Here is a 13,044-nt window from a genome sequence, read left to right on the forward strand (position 1 = left end):
TGGTGTTTAGATGGAGGAAATACTAGTGGGAAAAGATTGTGTAATGAGAAGTCCCATGTCATCTTTTGAGTAGTGTTGTTTGAAAAAAAAGTGACAAATTTAGCATTTGCTTATGAAGCCTAGGAAGAAGTAGGGTCTGGTGTTGCTAAATGCAGACTGAGTTCAGCTTATGGTATGCAAGGGATGCTGTGGGTTCCTGAGCAACTCTCTGTATCACTGCCTACTCTGTCCCCAGATCTTCATATGTCAACCATGGGAAAACTGCTGATGTACAGATCCAACAAGGTCCTTTTCACAAAGCAATGGCCCGCGGTCAGACAGTGCTCTGTAACCCCACTGTCTTATAGGAGAAGAGGCTCACCATACAGGAATCCCAACTCTGCAGAGGCCATGAGGGAATGGACTGTGGCAGGTGCAGTGTTGGCCTCATGTCTGGCACACAGGCATTAATGCAGTAGTGAGTGCTGGAGTCTGTGTTTCAGGGACTTCACATCGGAGCTGAGTGTCTAGCCACATCAGCTTGAATGGGGGACAGCCACTTGGAACTCTGTTTACTGGTGAATCTCAACAGGTCTCTGGGTGTTGCTAGGGCGGGTTATTCTGATGGACAGTTCAGGGGATAGAAAACACAGGAGGAAGTGGCAGCAGAGCCTACCTCTCCGGGAAGTGAGGCAGAAAGCGAAGCCAGCACTCTTGGTAGTCCAGGCAAATAGATTACAGTGTGCAGGAGCTGGTTCTGGGGGTGCTGTTCCCCTAGGTCCCTCTCTGCACCTGCTGCTGACTCCTACACTTCCTTCAGCCCTAGCCTTCTCAGTGGGGTTTTCACTGCTCTCCAGATGGCCAAGGTCTTTCACTTGCACAGAATGAGGCTCTTTGCTCTGGGGGCATTTCTCTCAGCATAGAACTCAGCAGCCACATGAGGCTATTCCAACAGCATCTGTTAGTCTGTTAGAGGTGCCCTAACAAACAGCCACAACCAGCATGGCTTCACTGGCAGGAATGCATTGCCTCATGGTCCTGGAGGCTGAAAGTTCAAGATCAAAGTGTTTAGCAGGGTTAGTTCCTTGCAAGGTCCATGGAAAATCTGCTCTGTGCCCTTGCCTAGCTTCCAGGGATCCACTGGCAGGATCTGGGGGCAGCCTGTGGTGTTCTTGGCTGATAGATGCTCAAAGGGCTCTTAGCTTTCACCACCAAGTAGTGTCCACCCTGTGTGCATGGCTGTGGGCATGTCTTCCTGGACTGAGGTCCACTCTGATTCACTCAAGTAATTTCACCTGCAATGGCCGTGTTTCCAAAGACAACCATGTCCCGAGGTTCTGGGATGTAGAGCTGTGGCCTATGGATTTGGAGGGGAAGAGTGGTTCCTCACATTCAGCTCAGGACACCCCTGGGTTACAGCTTTGAGTGGGGCAGGGGGAGCTTGATGCACTGCTCCATCAATGCCTGGCAAGCAGAAAACAGCTAGAACTGACGTGGGGTACAGTAAGTGTTTATTGCGTGCTCAAACACGCATCATAAAGTACAGACCCACCTAAATGTGCTTGATGAAACCCCCGGCGTTTCTTTGTCACCACAAACCGGCACCAGGCAGGTCTGGAGATGGCCATTTCAGAAACAACGCTTTAAAGGAAATTTTTTTAATCCATGGACACTGCTTTCTATCAAAAGATCCTGACTTGGCATGCAAAGAAACCACCACTGGTTAATACTTATCAAATGCTAGGCAGCACCCCAAAGCTTTCTCCTTCCCCCCTTGTAAAGCACTGGCTACACCAGGAAGTGGACAGTGACCTTCATGGTGGGGCACGTGGCAGGGGAAGCCACGTACTCCCAAGCTAAAGGACAGGGCCCTTTGTCCCCTCCCCAGCCTGTCCCAGCCACTTGGTTGCATTCAGACTTCAGGCTGGCTCAATCCAGTCTGTGACATCCTCTCCTGACACGGTTTGGAGCAGGCTAAAGAAATGAAAAGCCGACATACCCAAGTGCATACTGGAACTGCTGGGAGCCTGTTGGCACGGGTGGGTCTGAGCTGGGGCCTATGAGCTCTGCCTTCCTGGGTCCTTCTCTCCCCGGTCATGCAAATTGACCTACCTAGGCACGTGGCAAACGCATCTGTGACCCAGCATGGTCCACCCAGTGGGAAGACAATGAGCTGTGGGGAGCTCTGCAGCAGGTTCTCCCCCAGCCCACACTCCCTGCTTTAACTCTGTACTCCCCCAACCCCCCGCCCCATCTGAAATTTAAACCTTCCTTGTGCATTATGAAAAATAATAGGGGGCAGGAGACCAGGCGAGGTTATTACCAACTCATAAATCACCCAGGAGGCTGTGGGGGGCTGAGGCGAGGTGTCTGCGATGGGCTCCTTGGGTCTGTTATCTGCCCCCAGCCCCCACGATTGATTCATAACCTCATAACCCTGGCGCATCCCAAGCCCAAGCCTTCTATTTAATTGTCAGCAGCCGAGGACATGATTTGCAAGAGGATGCAGTTGGCGGCGGACGCGGGGCGGAGGAGAGATTAGTTTTGTCAATCAAAAGCGTCCAGGCAGCCGACAGTGTGCAGGACTCAGCTCCACGACCGGCTTATTAAAGAGAAGGCTGGGGAGGGCTACACTGCTGAGGCCTTGGTGTCCAGAAATGGAGGCTCGCCCTCATGCTTCCCGAGGGTCCCTGCAGCTAAGCAGCACCTAGCAGGTGAGCCAAAGACAGAAAGGAAAAACAGCAGTGGGCCCAGAGCTCTGTGAGGGCAAGGATCTATTGCCACGTGCCAGCCCATGCTGAGGGGTGTTTTCAGGACCTTGGTGATTTTCTGGGATGGTTGCAGTGGGGGGACCCCATGGCTGGTTGGTCAGCTTGAAGGTTTCTGCCACCTTCCAGGGTTGTCTCATGGGCACCTGGCTTGAGCCAACGGGAATCTGGAAAGTGCTCTGTGAATATTTAAATGGGGGCTTGAGGCTTTCTTGCAGAGCCCAGAACACTCTGTTCAGACAAAGGATCTGCAAGGTGCAGCCTCTCACAGGGACTCAGTCAGTCCTGTCACACTGGTAAAGCAACACTCCTGTGAACCCATCCACGCATCCTCTACGGCTAAGTCTCTGAAGTGTGCTGAGGTCGGTCACCACCTTGGAGCAGAAGAGGTGTGTGAGCCAGACAGGCTCCAGTCACAGCCTGCGACACACAGGCTTGGGACCAAGGGCTGTCTTGGCACTTAGTTTACCCATCCGCAAAATGGGGCCCATCATCTACTGTGGATTCTGACCTGTGAAGATTCAAACAGGGAGGCAAAGTAGAGACAAGCGACCCATCCTCGTCCTCTCCTGATCACGTGCAAGCAGTCCACACCTTGCGCCTGCCCTAGCTAGCTTCTGTCTTAGAACTGAACTCTCGCAATCTCCACTTTCCATCCCTTCTCCCCAGGCTGAAGCTGCAGGCCGCCTGGGCTGGGACACTGTGGGGATTGTCCTAAACTCACACCCTCAAGCTTCTCCCTTCCAGGCCTCCTCACCTAGCCAGTCTAGGGTCTTTTTTTTTTTTTTTTTTAACGTCACAGGATCTACTCCCAAATCCATTTCTGGTTCTGGAGGCAAAACATCAGGACGGCCCAAAGGTCACACCCTCAGCCTTCCTTCTCCCATCAGGACAGCCAGCAGTTGATTGGTTGTGAATCCCGGTCCCCACCCCTATACTGGGTCCTTGCCAAGCTGCTGCTTCTCTGAAACATGGGGGAAGCCCAGCCTGAGAGAGAAGGTGTGGGGAGAAGACATGGAAACCTGGCAGAGGTTCAACCTGATTTCTGGCATGGCAGAACAAAGGATGGAGACATGCTGACTTCATCGTCACTGTTATCAGTATCATGATCTGTGTGTGTACATTCACTCCTTTGCCTCCCATGACGAAGAAGTCAGGCTCTGTCCTTAAGCAGGTGCACCTGAAGGTTCCAACAGTGATGAGTGAAGGATGTGCATGTTGCTACAGGCTGCAGGGAGCGAAGTACTTGGTTCCAGGGCGTCCAGTGTCAGGACACAGTTCAAAGTCAAGGACACAGGATCAGCGGGATACAGTGAGGATGGACTTAGAGTCAGGGGTTCCAGTAGAGCAGCCCGTGGTGAATTCCACTAATGAGACTTCAGCATTTCCACACAGGTCACGGTGAGTGGAAAAGCAAGTCCTTGATGAAAGAGAAGTGTCCTAGGAAGCCACAGTCACCAGCCTGCTTTGACATCACTGGGTACAAAGTACTGGGCCCACACACCAGGGCTGAGAGCCACATGAAGAATGAAAAGAGGAGCTAGTGTGAGTGAGAGCAACTATGTTGGAGATATGTGTGTTGTGGGAGGGGGTGCACTTGGTCCCCATCTCCCCAGCACCAGATGGGGCCTCTCTCTCCATTCTAGTTTCCAGCCTGGGCCCATGGCTGCTCTACCACGGCCCAGGGCTATGAAGGGATCCTCCCTGAAGCCAGTGCGCTGCAGGCTCTGTCAATGGGGCAGCAGCTAGCGTGTGGGGATGCTGCTGGCCACTATCCCACATCCATGTCCTGCTGCCTTCAGGGAGGACTCTGCCCTAGAAGGACCCAGAGGGCAGGACAGTGGATCCACCGGGGCTTGCTCTGCTTTGGGGTCTGATGCCCTCTGGCTCTCAAAAACCCTCCCTGGGTGGTGTCAAGGAAGGAGGCCTGAGCATAGGGAACAGAGCATTGGGCAGTCTGGGGACAAGGTGGTATTATGACCATGCAACATAAGTGGTGGCAGGAGTTGGCCAGGCTCTGGGTATCCTGGTCCTTCAGAGGGTTGGCAGGGCCCTGGGGCACAAAAGGCCCTCAGGATAGCACCTAGAACCCAGTCATCAATAAGAAACCAGGGTTGAGCAGGTGTTTGGTATCCAGGTGCTCTTGCACTCTGGAATTGGCCTGTGGCCCAGCACTGTGGTGTTGACAATGCTTCCAAGAAGACACAGTGATGCAGCCAATGAGGTGGTCGCAGGCCCAGGCTCCACCATCTTAGAAGACACTGCAGTGGAAAGTCTCCAGAGCCACGTAACTTCCCATGCACAACCCTCCTTTCATGCCCATCAATTCCAGACCAGGAGTTGCTGGCTTTTGGTTCCAAGAACATGCTGAAAACATTCCCAAGTGGGAAAAACATCTAAATAGGATGCTGTTCGTGCAAATGCATGGAGTCCTCCCAAGTTTACTTATTCTAGCCCCACTCCCTGACCATCACCCCGGCCTCTGAGCACTGGTTACTTCCAAAGTGGATTAGAATCAGAATTGAAGTGGTGAAGAATTGAAGGAACTGATAAAAATGAACAAGAGAATACAACAGCATCCAAATAGTGAAAGGGTGCATGCGTGCACAGAGAGATGAACAATGCAGAACTGCTGTGAGTGACAACAGAACTCAGCTGGTGACCCCTGGCAAATGCAAAAAGTACACCAACAAAGCCCACCACACCCATCTTTCCACCCACCCAACGGGTGCTTAAGGAGAGGCTCCCTCATCTCCCTGGCCCACACCTCTCCTTGGGTCATGTCACGAGTATCTAATGAGAATACTGCAGAATGCTGGCCAGAATCCAGGGATGGCATTTTGGTGTCATTGACCACCACATTGCATTTCCTTCCAGTCATCAAGTGAGACAGGTCTGGTTAATTCTTAAGGCTGCACCTGCTGCGTGGAAAGCTGAATTGTAACTTGCCATTGCAGAATACTCAGATGTATGTGAACAAGGAGGAGCCAACAGACAGCCCAGCTTTAAGTTAATGGCAACTAGAACTAGTTAATGTCTGTAACTCTCCTGCCTGCCCCAAGCCTCCTGGGAGCGTCTTAGTAAAGACCTGAACGAAATTGTGCAAGTTCAAAGACCTGTTACCAGTGAGATCATTCAGCTTAGCCCACAGGAAGAACTAAAAGGTCCATGATGGATCAGCTCATGATACAGTCACTGTCCACTTGCCCAAAACACTTTCTCAGTGATGGCTGAGACAATATGTTCATGCTCTCCACCTGTCTGATCTTCAGGTAGGGTAGCAGGTTGAAATCCACACATGCAATTTACTAAGAAAAAAGTTATGCAAGAACAGGCTGGGATTCGTTGCACATTCCAGAAAAACAAACAAAAGAAGCAATGGCTTAAACCAGGTAAAAATACGTATAATAAAAGAATTCTAGAAGTAGTTTCATGAGCTACAGGTTTCTCTCCCACCATCCTAGCATCAGATTTCCATCCCCTTGGTCACCTCAGGATTCAAATGACTGTTGAAGCACTGTCCATCTCATCCAGCTCCAGGGAAGGGGCAGGCAAAGGCACAAAGAGGAAAAGCATACCTGGCCCAACTCTGACCCTTCCCTTTAAACACGATTCACCAAAGCCCCACACTTCACATGTGCAATGTGATAGGCAGAGCAATGGCTTCTCAAACATGCCCATAGCCTGCATGTTCAAGGGGGGAAAAGCAAAACTTAACATTGAATTGTAAAGAGAAACAGATTAGGGATAAATATAACAAGGGCTTTCTGAGCAGGAGCTGAAGGGGCTTTCCAAGAAACGTGCCAATGAAGCTTGAGCAATTGCAACAGCAGCACAGCAGCTTTGCAGCAACATGTGACAACCAGGGCTCAACAGTATCCACTCAAAATATATGCAACCAAATTCATAAAGGGGAGACTTCAGATTGTATGTTCAAGGGTGTTTAAACACACCCTTCTTTGTTCAGGGCTCAGCTTTGTGACCCGAGTCTGTGCTGGTACAAAAATAAATGCCACTTCCTGCTGAAAGCTTTGGTGTTCCATCTCTGTATAAGAATCTTGCTCTGCTGTGATTAAGGTAAAAGCCTCAAGACAGAGACTCAGAGAGATAAACGTGGCAGGGTCACTACAATCACCCTGGTGCCTAAGAGAGCGAGCTCCGAGGGTCAGAGAGAGGAAACAAATACGAGACAGAGAGAAGGGAGAGATGAGACGGGTTGAGTAGGTAAATGCAGTGAGAGCAAGCACTACAGAACTCTGAAGACAGAAGAAAGAGACACAGGACAAGCAGCTCAGTGATTTCTAGAAATAAGCTGGAAAAGACAAGAAAACAAATTCTGCCCTACAGCCTTCCAAAAGGATCCCGTCAATAATATCTTGATTTTCATGCCATGAGACCCATTCCAGACTTGCAACCTCTAGGCCGCAAGCTGCACCTTGGCTGTTTAAGCCACTTAGCTTTTGGTCATCTATACAGCAACAATGGGAATTCAAGGCACACCTGTTGGGGGCGGAACCTAGGCCCCCTGACCACATCTAGCTGCAAGAGAAGCTGGGAAAACAGTCTTTGGTTTGGGGAACCACGAACTCAAGAGGAAAAATGGGGCTTCCTTGCTAAGGGGTGGAGGGAAGCAGAAGTGGACACAGATTGCTTGGCAGGGAATACCTCCTTTTAGGGTAGCAGGAAAGTATTTTTCCCAAAATAGGTCTGACAGCACCCCACATCTGAAGGAAGCATATCTGAGAAGCCAGTACCAAAACTTCTAAAAGTATAGCGGCAATAGACTCAAAAAAGGATGCAAAGAATTGCCTTGGCAGAACATCTTCTGGAAGGCCTATTTTAGCTGAAAGTTGCTCATCACTCATGCTATGGCCTGCAGGATTGGGATCTAAAATTGGCTGTGAATTCGAGGGAAGTAACTCACTCTGTTACTGGGAAGGTGTTTGGTCTCCAAAATTTCTCTTGCTAAAGGCAGACTACAAGCAGCTATAGCTTCCTCTCCTGGTCTCAGGGACTTGCTGAGACCGACCCAGAGACAGCACAGACACATCATGAAAGATAGTCACTTGTTAAAAACTACTGGGTATATCCCAGGGGCCCTGGAACCTTTCTGACAGAGTGAGTGAGTGAGCGAGTGAATGTGGGAACTGAATGGATGGCAATAGAATTGTGCCATTTATTCTTATTCGATAGTAGAACTTCAACCTCCTGAAACTATGCTAATGCTGGGTCCAAAGCCAGACAGAATGCGCTCCCTCCCTTCCAGGAGCTCACAATGGAAGACGACGACCAGGCAGAGCAACAATCATCCTTCAGTGCCTTGAGTGCTGCAGGGAATGAATCTGCAGGACACTGTGGAACTCTTGGTTGTAGGGGTTGGTGCTTTGAGCTGAATTTTTAAAGCATGTTGGAATTAACAACATAAGTGAAGGCAGCATTCAGGAATGATAGAACATCTACACAGCGATAAAATCAGGGGTACCATATCAAAATATTCTTTTTCTTTTTTAAAAAAGATTTATTTACTTTCATTGGAAAGTCAGATCTACAGAGAAAAGGACAGACAGAGAGAAAGATCTTCTATCTGCTGGTTCACTCCCCAAGTGGCCAGAACGGCTTGAGCTGAGCCAGTCTGAAGCCAGGAGCCAGGAGTTGCAGGTCTCCCACGTGGTGGCAAGGTCCTAAGGCTTTGAGCCATCTTCCACTGCTTTCCCAGGTCACAAGCAGGGAGCTGGATGGGAAGTGGAGCAGCCAGGATGCGAACGAGCACTCTTACGGGATCCTGGCATATGCAAGGTGAGGACTTTAGCTACTAAGCCTCCGCAATGGGCCTGTATCATCATATTCTTATGTGGCTCTGTCTTTATGCACCTCTGTGGCAGCAACTTGCAGAAACGGACTGCTTGGCCCAGTGAAATGGTTCAATGGCTGACTCCTCACCTTGCAAGGGCGGGGATCCCGTATGGATGCTGATTCATGTCTCAACTGCTCTATTTCCCATCCAGCTTCCTGCTTGTGGCTTAGAAAGCAGTAGAGGATAGCCCAGGTTCCAAACCCACAGCCCTTGGGCAGCCTATCTGCCCTGTTTCACTGCCCTGAGAGAAGGGACTCAGGGCTCCTCAAGGTGCAGCCATTACCACGGATGTCCAAGCAGCCTGCAGCCGCAGGAGATCTTCCTGTTTCTGGTTCCTGGGACTGCCTCGCGCCCAGAGGCTACATGGGATGGGAAACAGGTCCCCACTTGGAACTGGGGACACCACAAGCTGGGGTCACCAACAGGAATGCGGACTCTCCCAGATGTCTCGGGGAGCTGCAGCTGATTTTTTTGGGAAAATAAGATGTGGTTTCTCTCTCGTCACTCAAGCCCCAGAGGCACCTTTTGCAACTCCGTGCAGATTCTGTGTCCCTTTAGACTTGGCCTCCTCAAGAAGCTAAACACTGCAGAGGGGAGTTCAGCCGCTGCCTGCGATGCTGGTGTCCTGTGTGGGTACCTGTTCAGGTCGCAGCTGTTCTACCGTGCTCCAGCAAACTGCTAACACACCTGGGGGAGGCAGTAAGAAGGCCCGGGTGCTTGGGCTACGTCATCCATGTGGGAGACCCGGATGGAGTTTCTGTCTCAGGGGACGATCTAAGATCAACTCTCTCTCTCTCTGCTTTAAAAATAACCAAAATTAACAACAACAAAAATGTAGATACTAACAAGGAATTACTAGGTTATCCCATGCTTTTATCATAACCAAGGTATCCAACACATTTATAATATTTGGCAAGGGTATTTTGAAAAATTCATGGAAATGAAATTTAAGAATTTGGAGGTTGTCATTGTGGTACAGTGGATTAAATTGCCACTTAGGATCCAAGGATCCCACTAGCAACATGAGGTCAAGTCTCAGCTGCTCTGCTTCTGATCGGCCTCTTGCTAGTGCCCCTGGGAAGGCAGCAGATGATGGTTTAAGTGCATGGGCCCCTGCCACCCACATGGGAGACCAGGATGGAGTTTCAGGATCCTGGCTATTGTTGGGCCCGGACCTGGTTGTTGTGGCCATGTGGGGAGTAGCCCAGTGGATGGAACCTCACTCACTCTCACTGGTACACACAAACTTTCTCTGTCACTACCTTTTCAAATAAGTAAAACCGATCATTTAAAAAAAGTGATCTTTGTGTCAAAAAGTTTTGAAATCTATATCTACAAGAACAACTTAAAATTTCATGGGAAATGTGTGGTATGAGAAAACTAGGCATGAATTAAAAAAACATCCCCAAACAATGTGTTCACTCCATTTTTCTAAAAACTTTCTGAAGTCCTTTTTATGCTTCGACTGATATTACGGCGTAAGTCCAATGAAAGCTACACACTGCGGTTACAATAGTCTCAGTTCATGCTTGTATCGCTTCCACTCTTTCAAGAGGCTCTGCAAGACTCACAGGGAGCAGATATTCAATTTCCAGATGAGGAAACTGGGCCTTCGCTTTACCCTCCCCAGAGAGCAAGACACACTTCAGTGCAGCCTTTGAGTTGGTTCCAAACACAACTGACCTCACGGCCTAGCAGCGTGACCCTGGGCGGTGCCGACCTCACACTCTGTTCCTCAGCCACTTGCCCACTGCCCATCCCTGGCCTCTGCTGACCCCACTCCCTCCTGCCAGCTGGTTCCTCTCTCTCCAACCCCAACCCTAAACCTTCCCATCAACACCCCACTTTCCAAACAATAGAAATGACCCTCTACCACCCGGGCTGCTCATCTTCTTCCCTATGTTACAGAATTTCTTCAAGTTGGAAGATGGAGCAGCAGCTCCAAAAGAATTCTAACCAGAATCATCTTGCTGGCTTAAAACAGGAGGGCTCTGGGATCAGCGTGTGCCTTTGCGGCCTAGTTTTCCCTCGTTCCTGGAGCGTAATACACATGATGACCACACAGTGGCACTGCTGCACCTGCTACCCACTGTTCTCCGGCAGACTACAGGCTCCAAGATGAAGCACCAGACTTTCAAACAGAGATGTCCCCTCCCCTTTCCTTTAAATGAATTGTCTTTGACATTTTGAGTACTGCTTATTTTGTTAGTTGTAGCAGTACAGAACTGTCAGCCCGTTTGATGCTACTGGCATTTTCCCATAAGCCAGGGGAATCCCTTGGACATAGCCAAAGTGACATACAGGTTTCCTGTGCATTTAGAAGGGTCCCTGGACCTTCAGGTTAAATGGGTTAACAATTGCAGTGAATAAAGAAGGAAAACGAAGCCAGAATTTTGGAGGCTGTCGACGGAGACCTGTCTTTCCTACCTCTGGCTTCTTCCAACTTTCATTCTTTCCACAGACAGGTCTAGGGCTGGGCTAATCCTAACCCTAGAGACAGATGAACTTAGAGGTGCTTGGAGGGAGAGATGATAGGGTATAAGAAAAGTGATAGCTGCTGACCCGGGACAAGCTAAAGTCAGGAGCCTGGAATTCCGCCCGTGTTTCCCATATGGGCGTAGGGGCCCCAGTACTTGGGTCAGCCTTCACTGCTTTTCCAGGTGCACTATTAGGGAGCTGGGATTGGATCAGAAGAAGAACAGCTAGAATTCTAACTAGCACTCTAACGTGGGATGCTGGTGTTACAAGCAGCGGCCTAACCTTCTATACCACAACACTGGCCCCAGTCTGGCCTTTTTTTTCTTTTTAAAGCACCAACCATTTTCTCTGCTGAGTTGGAAGGATTTCTGGGGCCTTCTGCATCCATCCAATCTTCAGAGCCACTATGGAAACCTGACTCCCCCATTCTACAGGGTGTCAGCCCATAGCAGGAAACAAAGAGTTGCCCGAATTGGTGATTATGTGTGCACAGGGCACTTGGTACAGTGGGTTCAGACAAATATTCAGCTCACAGGATCTGGCCTCTGGTAACTGCACTATCTGAACCTTACAACCGAGGCTGGACTGTGCAGTGGTTAGTGCTTAGCTTTGGGAGCTGGACTGCTGAGTTTAGAACCTGCCTCTTGGCTTTCTGGTTGTGGGAACCTGAACAAGTGACCCGATCTCTCGTAGCCTTTCTGGGTCACCTGTGCCCCGAAGATGCTGACAGTGCCACTGTACAGGGAACCTACAGCAATACAATGAGCAAATGTCAAAGTTCCTGGCAGAGAGCCAGCCGCTAAGAGCGCTCACCTGCTCACGGCAAGCAGAACTTGAGTTACAAACACACCACACCCTCGGGACAAGGTGCTGGTTCGCAGTATCTTCTTCCACAGAAAGAAACAAAGAACCCTCTGCCCTTGTGTTGATGCCTACGTCCCTGGCATGTCTCCCAAGTCCATGTTCCTGGCATCCATGGAAGTGCTGGCCAAGGCTGCAGGCTGCCCTGGTGGGTATTCTGAAGGAATGCTTGATTGTTGAAAGCTCTTGAGTGCATGGAAAACAGATTAACTTGCTCTCATTGCGGCCTGCCACTGACATTCGCTAAATGGCACCACTTGATAAGGTGAGAGGCCTCTGTGCCCTCTTGGGACTGCCCAGGCGCCAGCCTGGCTTCTTATCTGCATGGTGTGGGGACTGCCGGCCACCTGCCCATGTGGGACTCGCAGCTTCAGCTGCTCTGCCCTTCTCTGCTGGGATTCAAGGACAGGGACCCTAGGGAAAGCGGTGGGGTCACAGAATGAGCAGATCTCAAGGCGTGCTCCTTGTGGGGAGCTCTGGGCTCCTTTTGTGCCTGACTCCAAGCCCATTTCCCTTTCCTTCTGATTCTGCTGCCATTTCCTTCCATCCTCTGTCAAGTCTTTCCTGGGACAGAAGTTAGACACCAGTACTGGGAGACCACCCCCACTTCCCAGACCGAATTGTACAGGGCCATGGTTTCCTGTGTGTTCACCCAGGCTGGGGACAGGAAGTGGAGGGTAAGTGGGAGAATGGCGGAAATGGATGTCTCCTGGTGGTCACACCTTTCCCAGGGTACCCTGGAAGCCATGCTATGCTAAGTGTAAAGTACAGCCTTGGGTTTCCTGCGCATGCTCCTGGGTGTTGGGGGTCCGAGGACACGAGACCATGGCCCCTGATCCTGTTCTGCTACATGCTGGAGACGGAGACCTGGAGGGGCCAAACAGAGCCCGAGCTTGTCGCCACAGAGCCCCACGATGGGCAGGGCATTGTCCTGAGTGACTTCAGGGAGTTTCAGCACAGCTCTGCAGGCAGGCGTTTCTCATCCGTGCACATGTGCTTGATGGGAAATGAAGGCAGGGCTTTCTAAGGAACTTCCACAAGGCCACATGGCCAGTGAGCGGCAGGACTTGGACTTGAACCCAGTGCAGGTTCAAGCCCCTGCTG

At 50.4% G+C, this 13,044-nt stretch overlaps 1 protein-coding gene across 6 annotated transcripts in view; it reads right to left on the reverse strand.

The window, feature by feature from the left end:
• Nucleotides 1-13,044, reverse strand: part of RGS6 (regulator of G protein signaling 6) — a 461,403-nt gene that overhangs the window by 94,367 nt on the left and 353,992 nt on the right. The window lies entirely within an intron of this gene.

Source organism: Ochotona princeps, chromosome 26 (assembly GCF_030435755.1).
Source record: "Ochotona princeps isolate mOchPri1 chromosome 26, mOchPri1.hap1, whole genome shotgun sequence".
Lineage (NCBI taxonomy): Eukaryota > Metazoa > Chordata > Mammalia > Lagomorpha > Ochotonidae > Ochotona > Ochotona princeps.